Raw genomic sequence first — 22,553 nt, 5'->3', positions numbered from 1 at the left:
ATAAACATGAAAATATGAAAGTTCTTCAGAAGCTGCTGCCTGTGATTAAAGAATCCAGATCAGTTCAGTAAGTATCACTGAAAATAATTACTTCACTGTTAATACATCACATACTCAACCACATCAATGATTGGTTGATATCATAAATCTTCAGTGCTGCAGATGTTGTCTAGAGTTTAGTGGTCAGTGGTTTTATATCAAATCAGTGACAGCGTGAGATTCAGAGTCAGAGAAGTGGCATATGAATAAATTATTCAGGTCTGTCAATAATTAAAAATGTCTTTGCAAAAATTGAATTTAATTGACAATGTGTAATATTTATCTTTCTTAAATGAGGTTCCTGTTTTTGTTCTGTGATATTTTAGATCTCAGTCTAGTGATCCATCTAACATGTTGATTTGTGTTTTAAGTTTGTACTTTATTTTAATTATGGATTCACTGATAAACTGATCTGATCTGAGAGAGTGAAGTGTGTGTCATTGTTCTCTACAGGTTGAGTGATCGTGGCGTCACAGATGAAGGTTGTGCTGCTCTGGCTTCAACTCTGAGATCAAACCCCTCAAACCTGAGAGAACTGAGTCTGTCTCTGAATAAACTGGGAGATTCTGGAGTCACGCTGCTCTCTGCTGGACTGGAGAATCCTCACTGTAAACTGGAGAAACTGTGGTAAGATCATATTTGACTCTCACACATGAAACACAATGTAAAGTATGTTTGAAGTGTTGAGTCTCTTTCTACTGCTGTGAGTTCAGCTGATTGAGCTGTAAATGATTGAACACATGAGCTGCTTCTCAGTAACATGATACTGCAGGACTGAGTGTGGCACTGAAATACACACTTTCACACACAATCAACATTTCAGTCTCTTGACTTTAAACAGACTCGAGCTCAACACAGTCAGTGACTCTTTAAAATATTGCTTTAATTGTGTAAAATCACACAAATCACTGCTGCATACATATGCGTACAGATCTAAAGAACACAGTAAAACTCAGGTAGCGAATAGTGTCATTTATTTAAAACAGATTGTGTATGAGACAAACATTTTTTAAATAAAAAAATGCAGACAATTGGTGCAATGAGGTAATATTATTCAACCTGCTTAAAATTAAACTTTAGATGCTTTATGATCCTGTTTGGTGCTCTGTGACATTTTGGATCTGATTTGAATTTGAGAACTTGTCATAGTAATATTCGTATTTGTTGAAAGTTGACATTTACACACAGTTCTGATGTGAAAAGTTGAAACTTTCAATGTGTACACAGACAATAATCAATATATATTCAGCGGTTCTTTCTGGTCCTTGAATTTGATTGGCTGAGAAGTTTTGAGTGAAAACATCAAGCAGAGCTGCCCCATTTAATAATTTAATATTTCACAGTGTAATATTATAATGTCTCATCTATAGGGTATAGTAAATAAATACACATTGGTTCACTGAAGAACTTACTAAATCAGTTTTACATTTATTTTTTATTTATGTTTTGCTATAAGAACCAGGAAGTGTTCATACAGATCATTTGTTTATGAAAAGGAATTACATATATATGTAAACGAGTGATATCCTTTGCCAGACATTGCCACGTACTTCATTAATAAAATTAAAACCATCAGTTCACAATTTTCCACACCACAATCTGTTAAGCACATCTTACCAGCAAACACATTCACATCCTTCTCTTCACTCTCTGAGGCAGAACTCTCCAAACTCATCCTTTCTAATCATCCTACTACTTGTCCACTTGATCCTATTCCATCTTATCTCCTTCAAGCCATTTTTCCTGCAGTTGTACCTGCACTCACTCACATCATTATTACATCCCTTCACACTGGTGTTTTTCCCTCAGCATTTAGACTGGCTCGTATAACCCCACTTCTTAAGAAACCCACCCTTAACCCATCTCTTTTAGAGAACTACAGACTGGTTTCCCTTCTTCCTATTATTGCAAAAACACTTAAACCAGCTGTGTTCAACCGAGTCTCTGCCTTTCTCACACAGAACAACCTCCTTGACAGCAACCAGTCTGGTTTCAGAAGTGGACATTCAACTGAGACTGCCTTGCTCTCAGTTGTTGAAGCCCTACGACTGGCAAGTCTATACTTATCTTGCTGGATCTGTCCACTGCTTTTGACACGGTTAACCACCAGATCCTCCTGTCAACTCTATCGGCAAAGGGCATCTCAGGAATCGCACTCCAGTAGTTTGAGTCTTATCTCTCAGATAGGTCCTTCAAGATATCTTGGAGAGGTGAGGTGTCCAAGTCACAACATCTAACTACTGGGGTGCCTCAGGGCTCAGTTCTTGGACAACTTCTCTTCTCTGTCTACATGACATCACTAGGTTCTGTCATTCAGAAACATGGCTTTTCATATCACTGCTATGCTGATGACACTCAACTCTACCTCTCATTCCATCCTGATGATCCGATGATAGCTGCTCGCATCTCAGCTTGTCTAACAGACATTTCTTGCTAAAGGAAGGACCATCACCTTCAACTCAACCTTGCCAAGACAAAACTGCTTGTGGTTCCATCAAACTCATTGTTTCATCACAATTTCACCATCCAGTTAGGCTCATCAACCATAACTCCTTCAAAAACAGCCAGAAACCTTAAGAGATATGATTGATGATCAACTGACTTTCTCAAACCACATTGCTAAAACTGCCCGGTCCTGCTTTATTCAACATCAAGAAGATCAGGCCCTTTCTTTCAGAACATGCTTCACAACTCCTTGTTCAAGCTCTTGTTCTGTCCAGGCTGGACTATTGCAATGCTCTCTTGGCAGGTCTTCCAGTCAGTTCTATCAAACCTTTACAATTAATCCAGAACAAAAAAAAGACTGCATGTCAGACCTCTGTTTATCAATTTGCACTGGCTACCAATGGCTGCATGCATAAAATTCAAGGCATTAATGTTTGCCTACAAAACCACCACTGGCTCTGCACCCCTTTACCTAAATTCATTACTTCAGACTTATGTGCCCTCTAGAAGCTTGCATTCTGCAAGTGAACGTCGCTTTATTGTGCCATCCCAAACAGCCACAAAATCACTTTCACAGACTTTTTCATTAACTGTTCCCTCCTGGTGGAATGACCTGCCCAACTCAGTCCGAGCAGCTGAGTCCTTAGCCATCTACAAGAATCGGCTAAAAACACATCTCTTCCATCTCTAACACTAGCTTTTTCTATTCTATCTGTTTTCTTTTTATTATATGACTTGAAAAAAAAAACTTGCTATGTGTACTGCATTAAACTAACTGAGACTTGTCATAGCACTTGCATATCATTGCTCTTTTGCTGATTTTGATTGCTTTCACTGTCCTCATTTGTAAGTCGCTTTGGATTAAAGCTTCTGCTAAATGTCTAAATGCAAATGTAAATGTAAATATCCAAAGATCACATTTAATTTCGACTACGCCACTGGGGATTTCTACCCACAGAAATAATTTGCCACACACCACACAAGTTCAAAAGCCAGTGAAGAACAGAGACGTGACCTTCAAGTTCAACATTTTTTATTAACAATCGGTATTGAAACCTCTGAGTAAACAATCAACTTTAATTTATAAAATTCTAAAAAGAGAGAATCACAAGTGTAAGATGTCTAGACTTTAAATTGAATATTAAAATCATCACCCACCATTCCAAACCTGCGGTAGGAAGGGAAAGAATCACTGGGCCAGGGACCCACAGCCTCAAGAGTACAAACCACACGTGCACTGATGACCAACTCTCAAACCAACAACTTTAAAAAGGTGTAGTGAATAATACAAATAAATGTACCCTCTCAAATCGATACCCATGCAGTGCAGGAAATCTCATGCCACATGCAGTGAAGGAAAGACCCAGATGACCCCAGAGGAAAGTGCTCCCACGCAGGGTGGCTCCTAAGACTGAAGAATGGGTTAAAAAAATCTCCATTTTCACAACACATGTAACAGGTTATAGACCTCAGCGGTACAAACTAAACTCAAATAGTAAAATCAATTACAAAATTAACCAATAAGAAATCACTTCAAACCAAAAACCAGTGTATGACCATAAACTAAAAACTTGTATAACAAAAATAAATCATAAGCAAAACAGCATGGCCTAGACATCAGAGGTCCATATGCATAGAACTCCACAAAGGAAGAAAAAAATAAAAACATAAGTACAAAGCAACTTTAACAATTTAACAAACTTAATTAACATATGTATATATATATATATATACAGTATATATTTAAAAATCAACACAAATAAAACACTTGTCACGATGCAAATCCAACACCGCGTCATAAACATTCAAAATACACAATCCTTTTAAATCACCCAATAATTATATATAAGTATTATCACTATAAACAAACATCTCTAGGTTACGTATGTAACCATGGTTCCCCGAGGGAACGAGACACTGCGTCGAGATTCGCTTTGGGAACACCCTTGCGTGACCGCGTTCTGAAGCACGTGTCAAATCCGTCCAATGGAGCAGCGAGACGTCACGAGCAGGGTGACGTAAGCACCAGAAAGCATAAAAGCGCATCCGGCCGGGCCCAGAAAATCTACTAAGGGAACCAGCCTCTCGAGGCTGGCCTCTGGTTTTACTAGAGGAGCCAGTTCGGTGCTCTGAAGCGGATGACCGGCAGGGAACAACCGACCTGACTGCTGTAGCCACTTCACTTGAGGGGGCGAGCTCTCCCGTGCCATACCGTTGCCTGGTGGCAGCTGGGATCTTCGCTCGTCGGAGCTCACTGAGCCCTGAAGCACCGAGGGTGGCAGGGGTATCAATGAACCTCCGTGAGGGCACTGAGCAGGATTGGGCACCGTATACTGAGGTGTTATCCTTTCCTCCCCAGGTGGGGCTGCCCTCAGGGACATGACAATGGTATGACCATTTAGCCGAGGTCCTCTTAGACAAAATAACGGTCCGCAGGTCCGTTTTCGGTCTAGAAGACCCCGACTGAGAGCGTCGTCCCGACCCCCGATCTCCACTGGCATCGCCCCATATCCCTTATCATTCAGCCCCACGATGTTCTTTTGAATAATTCGAGACTGTGGGGCTGTAAATACGGGATGAGTACGGTTTCTCCCACGATCTTGACACCTCAGCATGGAGAGCGGGGAAAAACTGAAGGCCCCCATCGTGACGGCTGTGATCTGGATTCAGACAAGCTCGTCTAATTACTTTTAGGACGAGCATCCTGTTTCTCGGCTGGCCAAACGATATGTTATTTTGGTGACTGCACGAATCACACCTCATTCTGTCTCGACACTCATCACGTCCGCCGCCTCGGAGGAAGATAGATGAAGCGTCTGGCTCTCTCTCTCTGGAGGGGGGTGGAGAAACCGCAGAGCGGGCTTCCGAACACTGAGAGAGAGCTGCGGATGTAGCGGGTGAGGACCGAGAAAAGGACGAGCCCGTCTCGGTTACCTCCGCTAAATCCATCCGCGATCCCCACGACAACAGTCTGCGCAGTGCCTCGGCAACAGCGGGACCGCGAGCCTGGCCGCTCTCATCAAACGCAGCCAGGTGAGAGCGGAGCATGCGCAGCGAGAGCTCGCAGTGATGACAATCAGCTGCTCGAAAGCTGACCGTGCATGCTTCGCTCCTAAACAAACGACACACAAATCGTGTGTATCCCCTGCCGCCAGATATCGTGGGCAGGGAGAAACACAGCGTTTGTAATGCCGTTCGCTCGCCATAGACTTTCTAATTTTTTTATGTATATGAGTGCTTGTGCGGACAGACACCAGTAAATAGACAGACACATACACAAAGCGCTACTGTAGAGCAGAAGCTGGGTGGCGCCCGGCCAGATGCGCTTTTATGCTTTCTGGTGCTTATGTCACCCTGCTCGTGACGTCTCGCTGCTCCATTGGACGGATTTAACACGTGCTTCAGAACGCGGTCACGCGAGGGCGTTCCCAAAGCGAATCTCGACGCAGCTTGAGTTCCTGAAGGGGAACCTAACTATCTAACACACACACATACCTCTGCTGTTATCCAAGAGTAGAATGAAAACTCTCATACCTCGCTATGGCGCTTCAGGGTCACAACACCAGAAGGAGACGGAAAGGGTCAAAACCTGCCAACCTTTGCACTATTTATAAGGGCAAAATAAATACATATGCCCCACCCCATACATCATCCTTATTATCCACTCTGTCATATACAGAAGGGACATTACTGTATGAAACTGACTATTACATTACAGCAGAGTGTGTCGTCTGCTGCGGGAGCTGGAAGGACAGTGAATCGTCCGCTGAGTGAGGAGAGTCTGTTGTCCTCCACGGCTTCCCGTGTTTTCTGTGTTGTTAGGTGAGCTGGTAGCTTCCACAGTCTTCTGCCGTGCCGTTGCTTTCCCAAAGCCAGCTTTCCTACCAAAATGGCAAACTAGGTGACTATGTGATGTGACCACACAAACTATGTGATGTGACCACACAAAGAAACCATCCAATTTTACTGGTCAGGCATCGACCAATAAAATGGCTTCATCCTGGCACCGCAGCCCCCCGCCCCCAGTTCTGCTCTCACGCATCTGCATTTACAAGCGCACAAGTGTTTTACAACAGGAATATCGTAAAAGGAGCAGCAAAAGTCAAAGCGCTAAGATTTGAAGCTTTTCACATCAGAGCTATGAGTGTTAATTTCAACTTACAAATATGAATGTTATTATGACAAGTTCTCAAATACAAATCAGCTAGCTCTCGAGTCATGCTACTCTTTTACCTTCATATAAACTGATCTGATCTGAGATAGTGAAGAGTGTGTCATTGTTCTCTACAGGTGATTGTGGCATCACAGATTAAGGTTGTCATGGAATAAACTAGGAAATTCAATGAATCTGCTCTCTGATGTACTACAAAATCCTCACTGTAAACTGGAGAAAATGTGGTAAGATTATATTTGTCACATTGTAAAGTATTTGTGAAGTGAAAAACAAATCCCCCCCCCCCCCCAAAAAAAATGTCAATGACAAAGTAATCAGGTATTGTTTGTGAATGGAATACTTACTACTGATTGGATGAGACAACTGTCAATCAAGATACAGAGATACAGATTGTGTGACTTTGTTCTTGGACTTCTATGTTCATGTTAAAGCTGTTTTTGCATTAGCAAAACCTTTAAATGGATTGTCTGTTTACACTAAGTGCTAATAGCCCATCTTGTTAGCAAAGGCTTAGAAACCAGTCAGATTAGCGGGAGAGTAAGGACAGCGGTCTTTTGAGGTGACCAACCCGAGTACAAATCTGTTTTTTCCATTGTATTTTAGCTCAGAGAGGTGTTTATATTAAGGAAAAATTAAGATCATATTGAAAACATGGAAATAAGGTGTCTAACAGGTATTTAACAGGCCTATAATTGAAATTGTATGTGGTGTCCTCACGTTGATCAGATGGGCTGGTGAATCAACCCCATGCAGCTCATATTGTTCTCATATGATTAGGAGCAGGTGTAGAAGTGGCTTTAGGAATAGACACAAGGACACTATAAGGCAGCATCTGTTTATAATCAATATAATCATATACAAATAATATGTTATGTAATGTTTTGTAATGTACTGGAATACACTGGTTTTTACTATCCTTGGTGATGAAACCTGTACCCCCCCCCCCCCCCCCCCCCCCCCCACACACACACACACACACACACACACACAACTCCATACAGTCCTTGTCAAAAGTTTGGAAACGTTACAATATTTATGTTTTTAATTAAGTCTCTTAAGGTGACTAAGGCCGTTTTAAAATACAGTAAAAAAAAAAAAATTTCAAATAACAGTTTTCTATGTGAATATCTGTTAAACTATAATTTATTTCTGTGATGCGCAGCTGAATTTTCAGCATCATTACACCAGTCTTCAGTGTCACATGATCTTCAGAAATCAGTATAATATGCTGATTTGCTGCTCGAGAAACATTTCTGATTATTATCAATGTTGAAAAAGTTGAGCTGCCCATTATTTATGCAGAAACCATGACCTACTATAATAAAAAATGTCTGGGGTGTGTTTAATAGAAATCGATGCTTTTATTAATGCAAATATGCATTAAATTGATTAAAAGAGACAGTTAAATAATTGTAACAAAATATTCTATTAAATAAAAGATATTCTTTTGAACTTTCTGTTTCTAACCCTAACCATTTTTAATGATAATTAAGCAGCAAATCAGCACATTAGAATGATTTCTGAAGGATCATGTGACACTGAAGAAAATTCAGCTGCGTATCACAGAAATAAATTACATTTTAACAGATATTCACATAGAAAACAGCTGTTTTAAATTGTAATAATATTTCACAATGTTATCGTTTTACTGATTTAATTATAAATGTAGACTTCATTAAAAACAAGTACAAATAATGTTTCCAAACTTTTGACAAGTACTGTACATTTTAGTACAGATCTAAATAACTCAGTTATGTACTGAATAGTGTGACTAATAAAACAGATTTGCATAATTGTCTACATAAGACATTCTGCATAAAAATACAGTGCAATAAAGCAATATGGTCACACTATTTTAAGGTCCAATTCTAACTATTAACAAACCATTAACTACGACTTTTGCCTCAGTAAACTCCTAATTTGCTGCTTATTATTAGTTAGTATGGTAGTTCTTAAGTTTAGGTGTTGGGTCGGATTAGGGATTTGGAATATGTTCATGGAGATTATGTGCTTTATAGGTACTAATACACAGCCAGTATGTTAATAATAGACATGCTAAAAAGCAACTAGTTAATGGTGAGAATTGGTCCTTATACTAAAGTGTTGCTAGAAATATTTATCTTTCTCGAATGAGTCATTAGATATTTTATGATCATGTTTTGTGCCCTGTGACATTTTAGATCTCAGTCAAATGATCCATCAAACATGTTGATTTGTGGTTTAAGTTTGTACTTCATCTTTAATAATATATTCACTGCTAAACTGACCCGATCTGATCTGAGAGAGTGAAGAGTGTGTCATTGTTCTCTACAGGTTGAGAGATTGTGGTGTCACAGATGAGGGTTGTGCTGCTCTGGCTTCAGCTCTGAGATCAAACCCCTCACACCTGAGAGAACTGGATCTGCCTGGAAATAAACTAGGAGATTCTGGAGTCACGCTGCTCTCTGCTGGACTGGAGAATCCTCACTGTAAACTGGAGAAACTGTGGTAAGATCATCTCTCTAATAGTCTCATGTCTTTGTCCTGTAATGTAAATTCTGAGACTAAAGCTTGTAAAATAAATGTTCAGTAAACACTAAATCTCAGCACAAATGACTCTGATGACTGAAGATGAAGTTCATTTCATTCATCTTCATCACATCACATGAGCTGCTGCTCCTCTTTTTAACCCACCGAACAATGTGGTGCTCGCACTGACTGACACACAGCCGAAGCGGGCACAGAATGCGCGTCTCTCAAATAGGGGTGTGATAACCGTTAGACACGATTAACTGGTAGAAATTTTCGACTATTGTTTCTATCATGAAGTATTTACTAATCTGACTTCACCACAGACAATTCAAACAACTACCAGTATATATATATATATATATATATATATATACCTAATAACTACAGTATCTCAAGCTAATCCCCTGAATTCCTCAAATTCTACTGTTTAAACAGTTTTTGGGTAAGTATAGATTCTTTAATCATTAGGTACATGGTCTTTGATCTGAGCATCATTAGTCTGCACTTTTCTGAACATTCTATGTTGAACATACCCTTTTCACTCCTTCTGAGGCTGTTTCATAAAACATTTCCATCATATTCCCCCTTACACGATCACATTCTCAAATCTGGTTGTGTTATCTCTTAACATAAATTACATTCTTTTGACATTTATCTTCCCCTACATACAGTTTCTTTCTAAATTCCTCTGACATCATCTTCAGATCTCTCTGCTCTCCAAGAATCAAAAACGTATTAATTTGTACATATTGTCCTTCTCGCCATCCTACCTCTTGAATTAACTTCTTTATTCCTGCACAAATACATTTAGCAGTACATAGAATCATAAACCCTATAATAAACAAAATAAGTAAAATAGGCATAAAAAACTTGATTATTCGTCCCAGAAAATTACCTAAAGTATCATGAAAAAAATGTGAAATCCAATCTAAGTTTGGACTCTTGTATTTTTCCTGTTCATCATTCCACAGTGTGTCACGTACCATTTTCATGTCTGAAAGAACCCGGGAAATATTTCCCCCATCATTATCATATGCTGGAATGAAAGTATAAAATTCCTTCTCAATTTTTACACATACACCCCTCTTTGCCACTAACATGCTATCTAGTGTCAGCCTGTTTTCCAGAGTCATTTGTCGAATGTTTCCCATTCCCTTTGTTAACAATGTTAAAGCTATATTTGTAACAGATCGGCCAGGCTCTGCCACCACCCAATCACAACGAATCTTCGCCTGGTTCCCTGGATTCTCCCCTTTCGTCTTGCCCCTTTTGACTCAGTCTGCCGATCGTCGACCTGCGCTACCCCTAGGACTATTCTTGTGTTTTGCCCTCCATATACCTGTTTGCCCTCATCTGACCCAGGCCTGCTGTATGACCACGTCTCTGTCTTTATCAAATAAAGCTTGCACATGGATCCGCAAGTCTCACGTCTCGTCAGCCCCGTAACAAGAGGACTCACTGACTTTGCTACTGATTACCTTTGGATACTTCGTGTATTACTTACCTTCCGTGTTTCCTCCTAGTGTCTCCCCGTCTCCAAGTGTCTCCTACATTTCCTAGTTCCTGGATCACTGAGGTGTGTGCTTTCCCCGGATACCTTCCAGCTTCACTCAAGCCAAAGACTCGGATCATATCCTCTGCACTCTCTCACGGACCTTTCCCTCACCCTCACTTCCTCCGGACTACACCAGTACTCACTGTGACCAACAATAAACACTTATATATATACACTAACCTGTTGTGTCAAGCCTCTTCCGTAACAATATTGGTGTAATTAGCAAAACGATTTAACTCATAATGGATATGATTTATCCGGTTAATTGAATCTGTGACTGCATTGTGAATCAAAAAGGCTTTCCAAAATTGGGCAGTTCGGCCAATTACTCTGTGTACCATGGTGATGTCAGAAATATCATGCTTCCGCCAATTACTATTCCCAGGTCTCTTTAGGTCTCGTTTTCTGATAAGTTTTGATTTTGGTTAAATTTTAGGATTAGATTGTGGTATTGGTTCTCCTACATATCCTGTTCTAATTGTCACTCTTAGTTTAACCAAAGCACATCTCCCATACCAGGATCTTGGTAAATTTGGCACATTTTCGCATAGCCAATAATAATCAAGTAAAGGAATTGTTCCTCCTGATAAGTAATGTCCCATGCCCAATTCAGATTGACAAGTTGCATTATAGATGGTTTCACAACTTTGAAGGATTCCTATGCCACAAATGTAAATCCTGGGCCCTACCAGGAAATTCCAATTAGATCATTCATTGCCAATTTTGAAGCATGGTCTGCCCCATGAGACCATTTAACAAAATTTGGATACAATTGTTTTGGCAGGAAAGGCTGTTTTGTCTTTGCATCTTTCCATACTCCTTCTTTACCTTTTGTACCCCCCTCTGACCAACGTTTTCTCTCCTGATCAGTAGCCATATTTTGAATTTCAATTAACATTTGTGGGAAAATCCAATAGTAGAGAGTGCGTCTCGGGGTTCTGCTGCTGTAAGGTCAAGGTGCTCTCTGGTCTAGGGTATATAACAGTCCATCAAAGAATACTTCAGAATGACCATGGCACTCTTGTGAATTAAAAAGCCTTTATTATCAAATGGCTACATCCAAGAAATCTAAAAACTCTCCAACGAGTTTCGGCACTAGCCTTCTTCAGGGAGAGCAAACAATAAGCTTAGCACAGGTGAAGGTAATGTCATTCATTAAGTCATTTGATCATAGTCATGTGACCAACAGCTCTATAGCTTTACACATTCACAAAGACAGCAATTTTCACACTCAAAAAATACAGCATATTTTCATACTCAAGAATACTACTTCCAAGAAAGAGAAAGAAAGAATAATTATAAAAAATTTGTAAAATCCAAGTCCTCATTTAATCCTGGATACATAGTGGCCTTTAATTTGTAAATCCAAAATGTCTCTCTTTGATTACGTTTAAGTTCTCTATTGCCTTTCCTAATAGTAATATTTATATGATCAATAGCTTGTATTCTAAGGATGTTGAGTCTTTATATACAAACATTGACCATGAGAATGGATTGTTGGCCTTTTTATGAAAATATATTTTATGAAAAGTTACCACCACAAAATGGACTCTTAACAACAATATATTTGTCTTTTAGGATAAGATTTTAAACAAGTAAAAGGATGTGCTATGGGGACATGTTATAGCATATTGTTTTCAGGAAAATGTGAAAAGATGATGTACTGAACTCTGGATCAAATCCTTACTTACATGACATTATTTGGTGGGGACGTTACATTGATGTCATTCTATATTTTTTTCGGGTTCAGAGGAAGATTTAATTTAATTTCATAAATATCTTAATAATACCAATCCCAGTGTGAAATTATCTTTAGACTATAACAAGGAAAATATAAACTTTTTGGACTTGGAACTTACAAAAGATAAGGATGGATTTTTACATTCATCAATTTTTAGAAAGCCCACAGACAGAAATACCATCCTCCATGCTAAAAGGTTTCACCCTCCCAAGCTGATAGATAATATACCTTTGGGACAGTTTCAAAGAGTACGTAGGATTTGTGATAATGAACAAGATTTTGAGAATAAAGCTAAAAGTCTAGAAAAAGATTTTTAAATAGAGGGTATAAGGGTATACAGAGTTCAGTACATCATCTTTTTAGGATTTGTGATAATGAACAAGATTTTGAGAATAAAGCTAAAAGTCTAGAAAAAAGATTTTTAAATAGAGGGTATAAGGGTATACAGAGTTCAGTACATCATCTTTTTCACTGCTCCGGGTGTGTGTTCACGGTGTGTGTGTGTTCACTGCTGTGTGTGTGCACTAAGGATGGGTTAAATGCAGAGCACTAATTCCTAGTATGGGTCACCATACTTGGCCACATGTCACGTCACTCGTCACACTCGTCACTTTTAAGTTTGAAATATGGAGAGGCACTGAAATGTAGGCCTTCGTTTATGTACACTGTACATGAGGTGAGTACAGTTAGCTATTTAGGTTTGTACGTAAGCATGGACTCACTAACTTTAACATTAGCTAGTTTTAGCCAGAGAAACCTTGCAGCACAAGATGACATTAACATTCTGCTTGCGGAGATGAAAATTGTATCTTAATGAGAGTATATGACAACAAGAAAATGAATGTTTTGGGATTGGGGTTGAATGCTTAGGGACATTTTGCTCTGTTTTGTTTGGGTTTAGGAAATTTAATAAAATAAATTCCATTGCCCATCCTCTCAGGATACATGGAATCAGTGTTACAAGTACCCCAGGCACATCGATTTTCCATTTTTGTAGCATAAACACCATCAAACCGATGAAAGCTTTGGATCTTCCAGTGTTTCTCTTTGGCGCTGAAACATAAAGATGTCTAAGTTCCGGCCCCAATGCAGCTGATACTCAACTGTGTACATCTGCGTTCGAGGGGAGGGGCTTACCGATAGGTCAGTTGGAGATTGCGGCTATATGGCTCCATTTACTAATCTCAAATCCTGTACAAATCTCCATTCCCCTGTTGCCTTCAGCACCAGTAGAAGAGATCACAGGTGAATTTTGGCAGGGTATGATTGCCCCTTTTTCTACTTTTGAGATTTCTTCTACAGCCTCTTTGCTAAGGTGATACTATGGCCTGAATGGCCTGTATTGAGTCTGTGGTGTTACCCTCAGAGGCGCTGCATTTTTAATTTGGCCAAAATCAAATGTATCATTTGACCAAAGAGTGTCTGTAATGCCTACCAATACATCTGAGCCACTTTTGGAATCAAATTTGAGTTTTGTTCTCTCCTCACTATACAGCATGTGAACCTCGATTGCCTGACTTGCAGGATATACTTTTACCCCTCTTGGTAGATGTAGTGTTTCCTACTACTATCCCAAGTCCAGTTCCCAGTTTTTAACTGGGTTGTGAGCCAAAGCCTAGCATTGGCCCACAAACCATCTTTCTTTCTCCCACTGAGGGCTGAACTGGTGACTGATGTAAGAGAGCAGACTGAGCAGATGTTAGTTTAACAGAGAATGCTTAGAATTGCTGGGATACCAATAGAAAATCTATTTTCAATTTTCCCCTGGTGGTCCATAAAACCATTCCTCCTCATATGCATTGTTCCTATCCTGGCCTATAAACCATGAGTTACAATACAGATGAGGTGTTTTTTCTAAATCTGGCAACATTTGTTGATAAGCTGAGTATGGATCAAAAGGAGATAAAGCCCAATTATAACATCAGTTTGGCGTAATTTGCATAAAAACACCTCCAGAATTGAACACTTCCATACCTTCATTTGAAATTAAAATGATCAATTCCTATTTAGACAGTAAATCTCTAGCTAACAAATTTACAGGGCATGTTTCAGAAACTAGGAAAGAATGGTTCACCTGTTCCAGCACGTTTGTTATCCTTAACGGCATAGTCAACTTATCAACCAATGTTGTGCCAGATAACCTATGTGTTGTTTGGGTTTTGCCAGAATAAGCTAAATTTGGAAGTTTTAGAGTGGTCTCTGTAGTGATCAAATGAAATGTGGCACCTGTGTCCACCAAAAAGGGTAATAAATGTCCTTCAACTTGAATAGTCATTATTGGATTTTGTCTTGGGTTGTCAGGTATTTGTAGTAGTTGTTTTGGTTGAGTGTCTCCCGCCTTATCCTATTCATGGTCTCTCACATTTGATGATGGAAACCAAGGGCTGTTAGCAGAAAGAGGAGGCAGTTTGTGTGTGAGTATGACTATGACTATTGTGACACTGATTGGCAGCAGTTTTCCACTGATATGATGCCCCTTGATGGTCTTCTGGAGACGGCACACTCTGGCAGTGTTCTTGACGGTTGTAACCTCTGCTTTTCCATCGACTTCGGCTTGCAAATCAGGAAGGAGTCCATTCTCAAAATGTTGTTTTAGTCTTCCTTTTTTATCAGTACCTTCTGGAAGGCCAGCACTTTCATCAACAGTTGTTTTTAGATATGCATGGTAAGCACTCACCGTCTCAGCCTCTCAGCTGTTTTGTGTTAGTAATTGCTTCCCAGTCAGGACATGTAGGGTATGCCATCCTCATTCTGGCAATCATCCTGTTCCAAGTGGTCTGCCATTCTGGAGTGTCAGTACCCTCTGCACCTGCATCAGCATTCATTCTTATAATGCTTGGATTGAAAGCATCATCACCAGCTCCACATACCTCAGTCCATTTCAAAGCCAGGATGCAGGTTGCCTCGCTGAAGATAGCTGCCCTGTCTTGGGCTGTGGGTCTGTAAGTGGCATCTATGTTTTCCACTGCTCTGATAAACCGCTCCACCGCCTTTTCTAGGTCTGGAAGTGCAAGCAGCCACATTTCAAAGTTCCATTTTCTGCTTTGTAATTTGTAGAGCGTTAAGGGCTGAATTGAAATACTCAAGAGATCCGCATGAGTCAAAATACCCCTTTGTCAATTTTGCCTACCATTGTATCTAATCAATTTGTTCATAACTCAAATTCCTTTTTTTTTTCAAGGGTCCCCTCAATTCAGGGACTGAATCTGGTTTATCACAGCAATTCCCCAGCAATTATTTGAAGAAAGGGAAAAATATAGATAGTCACAATATATTATAAATATATTCTTTGCAATATGCAGAATAAAGAAAGATAGGTACACACAATCCTCTCTTTTTTAAGAGTAATGCGAAAGCAAGCAAGTTCTTCTTTGCAAGAAACAGTATAAACATTTTTTAGTGAGTGTGAAAGCAAGAAAGTTCTTTGCAATATGCAGAAAACAGTAGCTACAGAGATATTACTACTTTATAGTGGCTCAATGCATTTCTGTTTGATTAAGAATATAGTTTCAACAAAAAGACTATATTACCAATTTTGTTTTTCTTGGTCACCCAACCTCAGATATTTAGTGCCGTGTTCGTACTCAATTATACATCTATATAACAACATCAATATGTAAAACTACAATATTCAATTAATACAGTGCCTTGCGAAAGTATTAATTTTTTTTCACATTTTGTTAAGTTGCTGCCTTATGGTAAACTATTTTTTAAAAAAATTTCCCACATCAATCTACACAGAATTGTCAAAACTTCATAAAGTTATTAAAAATATAAAAACTGAAATAAGTACATTGTATAAGTATTCATTCCCTTAGCTCAGTACTTAGTTGAAGCACCTTTACATCCTCAAGTATTTTTGGTATGATGCAACAAGCTTTGCATATCAGCATTTGACAATTATCTGCCATTCTTGTCCTCACCTATTCACCTCTTAAGCTCTGTCAGGTTGGATGGGGGCAGACGCACATTTTCAGGTTTCTCCAGAAATGTTTGATTGAGTTCAAGCCCAGGCTCTGTCTGGGCCACTCAAGGACATTCACAGAGTTGTCTATAAGCCACTCTTGCTGTGTGCTTATAGACCTACTTTTAAGAAACTGTTGAAAACTCACCTTTTTAAAATTGTCTATTATGACTAAGTTGTATTTATATGTGACACTGTTGTAGCGCTTTGGGTTGAGAAAAGCGCATTATAAATAAAATGTATTATTATTATTATTATTAGAAAAATCAAAGAAAAGTACAGAAATAGGGGAGCAAAGCGCAGAGCAGTAAGCAAAAACGTCCGAACGGTAGCGAAGCCGGAAGTGCATCAAGATAAGGGTATGAATACTTATGCAATGGAATCATTTAAGTTTTTTATTTTTTTTAATTTGCAAAGATGTAAAAACCCTGTTTTTTTAGTTTTGGTTATGGTGTACGAAGTGTAGATTGATGTGGGAAAAAAAGTAATTTAAAGCGTTTTAACGTAAGGCAGCAAAATAACAAAATGTGAAAAAAATGAAGAGGTCTGAATACTTTCGTAAGGCATAGTATGTTCTTAGGATACGGGATATTTCCTTACTCTGTTTATTTTCTCAATAAAAATTAATTTCATTTATATTTATGAGATCTCAGTTTTTATGTATATATATTATTTAAATAATAATAATAATAATACTAAAATACCTTACAAGTTCTTAGAGACCGTACAAGGACCTGTCCCTTTCCTCTAGGGCTTTATATGAATCATAGAAGAGTAAGAAGTCAAAGGCTTCCTTTCCCCACAGATGAAGGGAGGAGATCCTCAGGTCTCCTGGCTGGCTCGCAAAAACTGTTGTGGAAATTCCCAGTACAGTGGACTTCACCACAGGCAATTCAAACAACTACCAGTTGTTAATATAATAACTACAGTATCTCGAGCTAATTCCCTGAAATCCCCGAATACTTACAATCCAATCCAGTACTTCCCTGAAGTATGGTGACGGCGTCCTGTCAAGAAGCTACTATCGCTATCTCAATCACACGAGCACACAGGTCTTTAGCATCTATACAATCTCACCGTCTTTCTCGGCTGTACGCTGATCTGACACAGGATCTTTAATACATAATCCGAGCAGTGGCGTGCACAGCGGGGTGGGGGGGTTCTTTAATCGCGGGCGATGAAAGTGCCCTTTCTACCGAGGGGGACCCCACCCCTGGGACCGCGCTTTCTGAAGGCCCCCGACTCGCCCCCTCCCCACCCCCCTCCCGGACGGTGATAATGCCCTCGTAACGGCACTTGTCCCCTGCCCCTCCGGAGGTCTGTGCACGCCACTGGCTCCGAGTATTACAGCCTGGCTCTATAGTCTTCCAATACTATCATTGTCTTTGCGGTGGTCTTTTGAGCGTACAATCTGGAATACATTGAGGTGTAAGTACTATCTGCCACAATTTACTCCAAGTATAAACAATATCTCACAGTGTAGGTGATCTCAGGTTTTGACATCCTTGGGTGATGGAGGACAAACACACACACACACACACACCACTGCTCCATACAGATCAAAATAGCATTATAAAACTCAGCTGTGTAACTAATAGTGTAATTTAAACATATTTGTATGAATGTCTACATAAGACAGACAATTTGGTTAAAATACTGACAGTGTAAAAAATAAATATTTATCTTTCTTTAATGAGACTTTGACATTTTAAATCTCAGTCCAATGATCCATCACATATTCATTTATACTTTCTCTTTACTAATGGATTCACTGCTAAACTGATCTGATCTTATCTGATCTGAGAGAGTGAAGATTGTGTCATTGTTCTCTACAGGTTGAAAAATTGTGGCGTCACAGATGAAGGTTGTGCTGCTCTGACTTCAGCTCTGAGATCAAACCCCTCACACTGGAGACACCTGGATCTGTCTTGGAATAAAATAGGAGATTTGGGAGTGAAGCTTCTCTGTGCTGGACTGAAGGATCCTCACTGTAAACTGGAGGAACTGCAGTAAGATTATCTCTCTGATAGTCTCATGTCTTTGTCCAAGCAATTTCCGAATTGAGGCAGTAATTAAAGCAAAAGGAGCCCCTACCAAGTATTGAGTACATGTACAGTAAATGAACATACTTTCCAGAAGGCCAACAATTCACTAAAAATGTTTTTTTTATTGGTCTTATGAAGTATTCTAATTTGTTGAGTTGTTAAATGTGAGCCAAAATCATCACAATTAAAAGAACCAAAGACTTAAACTACTTCAGTCTGTGTGCATTGAATTTATTTAATACACAAGTTTCACAATTTGAGTTGAATTACTGAAATAAATGAACTTTTCCATGACATTCTAATTTATTGCGATGCACCTGTACATTCTAAGAATAAAGCTTGTAAAATAAATGTTCAGTAAACACTAAATCTCAGGACAAATTACTCTGATGACATTTCATTCATCTTCATCACATCACATGAGCTGCTGCTACTGTTTTTGACCCAACAAACATTTACTGGAGCTTCAGTTGGTTCTGCTAGTTTGATTAATACTTGTTCATTGTGTTCTCACAGATGTCATAAAGATTTAACCTGAATGTTCAAATACTAATGTGTGATTTAAAGATTTCTGTTCAGTTTATAAGCTGCCAAACATGACACAATGATGTGTTTGATCACAAGAGTTAATAACTGAGATATAATGGGGAACATGTGGCTCCTGTGAAGCAAATGTCCTCCTGTAGGTGTTTATTAGAGGAGCAAGTGACTGTTTCTCCAGACAGATCAGTCCTTATATCACTATGAAAGAATATCTCACATTCAGTTCTGTGTGTCTGTTCAGTCCTGAAGCACATGGCAGTTTCAAACAGCACCATTGAGCATCAACATGCATAAATCTCATTCTGTCAACAGCAGTTTGTGGCAATGCTTGTCATTATATCTCCTCTCCTGCTCTGAGACCAGAGTCAATAACAAACTACAGACACTTCAACTACAATTCACATTGTGTCATTGTTCTCTACAGGTTGAGGGATTGTGGCATCACAGATGAAGGTTGTGCTGCTCTGGCTTCAGCTCTGAGATCAAATTCCTCACTCCTGAGACACCTGAATCTGACTAGGAATAAACTAGGAAAATCAGGAGTGAAGTTACTGAAAGAAAATCCACATTATAAACTGGAGACAGTATACTGTTGTGAGTATATTATTATTTAAATATTTTAAAATGGAATTTAAGTTAAATATAGCTGCAAGCAGCAATTACGGGGCCAAGCACTAAAGAAGCAAGCATCAGACCAACTGCAGCAATGAGTAATTAAAACCATTTTAAGATGATTTTAGTCAAAATCGCTGAAAAATCATAAATACAACCACTAGTAATTTGATTTATTGGCTTATCACTTTTGACCAATAGTTGGCGCTGTTATCAAATTGATGTGGCATGTTCTGTGTATGGTGACAATGGCACACACAAGGTTTGGTGTCAATATGTTAAAGCTTTGCAGAGAATCGGTCTCAGAGTCATTTTGGCATACTTCTTCAATTTTGTAATGGCGCTATACAAAAACGGTTTTGTCTATCAACATGAAATCTATACATTTTTGTCAGCATTGTATGAAGATGATCTGAGTCAAATTTGGTGAAAATCGGACAAACGGTCTAGGAGGAGTTTGAAAAAGTAGGTTTTCAATATAAATCAAAATGGCGGACAGGAAGTTCATCTTACTATGGCATAATTGTCATAATTATGTGTGTTGTCGACATGACTCGAGGAATATTTTGAGACCAGTTTCATTATAATAGGCTAATGCAATCAAAAGTTATTAGCAGTTTTGGAAATGTCATAATTAATGGTTAATGAATAGTTTCTTACTCTTGACCATTAGGTGGCGCTGTTACGAAATTGATGTGGCATGGTCAGTGTGAGGTGACAATGGCACATACAAAGTTTTGTGTAAATATGTCAAAGCATAATTGGTATTGATGTTCTCGGCATGATCCAAGGAATCTATCAAAACCTATTAATCTATTAAATAAGTTTAATTAAAATAGGCTAATGTAAACAAAATTTATTAGCATTTTTATAAGTTTCATTATAATTTTTCTTTACCAATCTTTTTGAGTACCACCAGGGCATGGTGCCGAAGAAGCATACCAAGTTTCGTAATAATACGTCAGTGCATTCATAAAATATAGCATTTCACGACAAAATTCAAGATGGCCGACACCCAAAATGGCTGACATGGGAAAATTGGGTATCATTCTGTACCAACTCTAAAGAGACCAGTTTTGTGATTTTTGGCCAAACCATTCAGAAGTTATAAGCAAAAATATGCATTTTTGATATCTCCTGACCACTAGGTGGCACAGTGCCGAAACACTGCAGATAGTCTCAGGTTATGCTTGTTATAATACACACCAAATTTGGTCTCAATACCCCAAACCGTTGCAGAGATACAGCCTCAGATCCATTTTTGTGTGTTTTACGTCAAATTCGTTCGCGCATTATTCGAGAACGGTTTGACTAATCAACTTGAATTCCTTTGCCAGCATCTGAAGATGATCTGAGCCAATTTTGGTGAGAATCAGACAAACAGTGTAGGACGAGTTTGAAAAAGTAGGTTTTCTAACCATTAAAAATAGCGAAAAAAGTAATCCTTGTGATTTATGAATGTTCATTCGACTCGGCTTAAGCCAAGGATTCGGGAAAAAAAAGAATTTTCCTTCTGTGGCTTACGGTTCAAAAGTTATTAGCATAAACATGAGTGAAACTTTAGACATGTGGTGGCACTAGAGAGTTTGAGTTAGAGACTCCAAACTTGCTATGGTTAATGTTGAGACTGTCATCAGTGTGCCAGATTTCACAACTTTTCCACAAGCGGTTCTGTGGGCTGCCATAGACTCAAGAGCAGAAGAAGAAGAAGAAGAAAAATAATAATAATAATAATAAGACAGCCAACGGATACAATAGGTGCCTACGCACCTTTGGTGCTTGACCCCTGTTAATTCAGCTCCACTTTTGTCTCCGTACTTTAAACTGTGTTTAATTCTGTGATGATCTATGAATATATGAATATTTTAATCTCTTTCATTGTCTCTGTGTGTAACTGATAAAGAGAGAGTTGTTGATCATTCACTGTTATTAATCTATGATCAGTTGTTTATTCATGTCTCTGGCTGTAATATAAATATACTGTGTTTTTTCTGAGTTGGATCTGCTGATGTGATGTGACGGCAGTAATGTCTCATAGACATATGTAACTCTTTGTGTGTTTTATTGTAGGACTCTCAGTATTTAGACGTCAATCCAGTTTCCTCAGGATCAGCTGCTGGTGAATAAGGAGCCGCTACAGAGACGTCACAGTCACACAATCACCAGAGACTGAAGACACATAGACACACAGCATCACACTGTCATGTGTGCCATCTTTCACTGTCTTGTTTTATCGGTAATGGCCCATGAAATTGAGTGCAGAATCATTTTGTATTCACTAGATATTGTCTACAATGTAGATCAGATGTCCAATCTGGCCCCCGGGATGATTTGAACAATAATGTCAAATAATAAATAACACATTATTTTGAAAATTAAATAAAGTGTACTAGTGTTACAAACTGCTTTAATAAACGCAGCTTTAATAAGGGTAATCCACAATCATAATCTAAATACACAGGCCAACGGGGAAATCCAGGAAACCAGGCACAAGATCAAAGCCATAACACGGGTAACCAGAGAGAGCGCTCAGAAATGCAGCGTAACACAAACAAGACCTCACAATGAGAGAGTGAAAACACAGGGCTTATATAGGCAGAGTTAGCGAGGGAAATGGCATGTGTGAAAATTCGCTACAGTATTTTATTTGTAATATAAAGTGGAACAATTTTATTTATTTATTTATTTTTTGCTCATTTGCATTGATATTATGCCTTGGGACACAAATACACTCGTGTGGATCAAGCAGCACCAGAATCTCCAGCAGGACCTAATTGATGATCGCTGCATTGTGACTGATGCTTGTCTGTCAAGTTGTGATTTTAAACATGTCCAAAAGAAGAAATTTGACCTGGAAGGGTGGATATTTAAGGAGAAATGGAAAGAAAGGTATTTGTTATGTGAGGTCAGTGGTACAGCATCAC

General features: G+C 38.9%; 1 pseudogene; it reads left to right on the top strand.

Annotated features, from left to right (window-relative positions):
- The window catches only part of LOC107565559 (NACHT, LRR and PYD domains-containing protein 12-like), a 168,278-nt pseudogene extending 146,301 nt beyond the window's left edge, over window positions 1–21,977 (top strand).
- Window positions 21,978–22,553: the final 576 nt, after the last annotated feature.

Source organism: Sinocyclocheilus grahami, unplaced genomic scaffold (assembly GCF_001515645.1).
Source record: "Sinocyclocheilus grahami isolate Dianchi unplaced genomic scaffold, SAMN03320097.WGS_v1.1 scaffold1008.1, whole genome shotgun sequence".
Lineage (NCBI taxonomy): Eukaryota > Metazoa > Chordata > Actinopteri > Cypriniformes > Cyprinidae > Sinocyclocheilus > Sinocyclocheilus grahami.
This window is presented reverse-complemented; position numbering and strand designations above follow the sequence as displayed.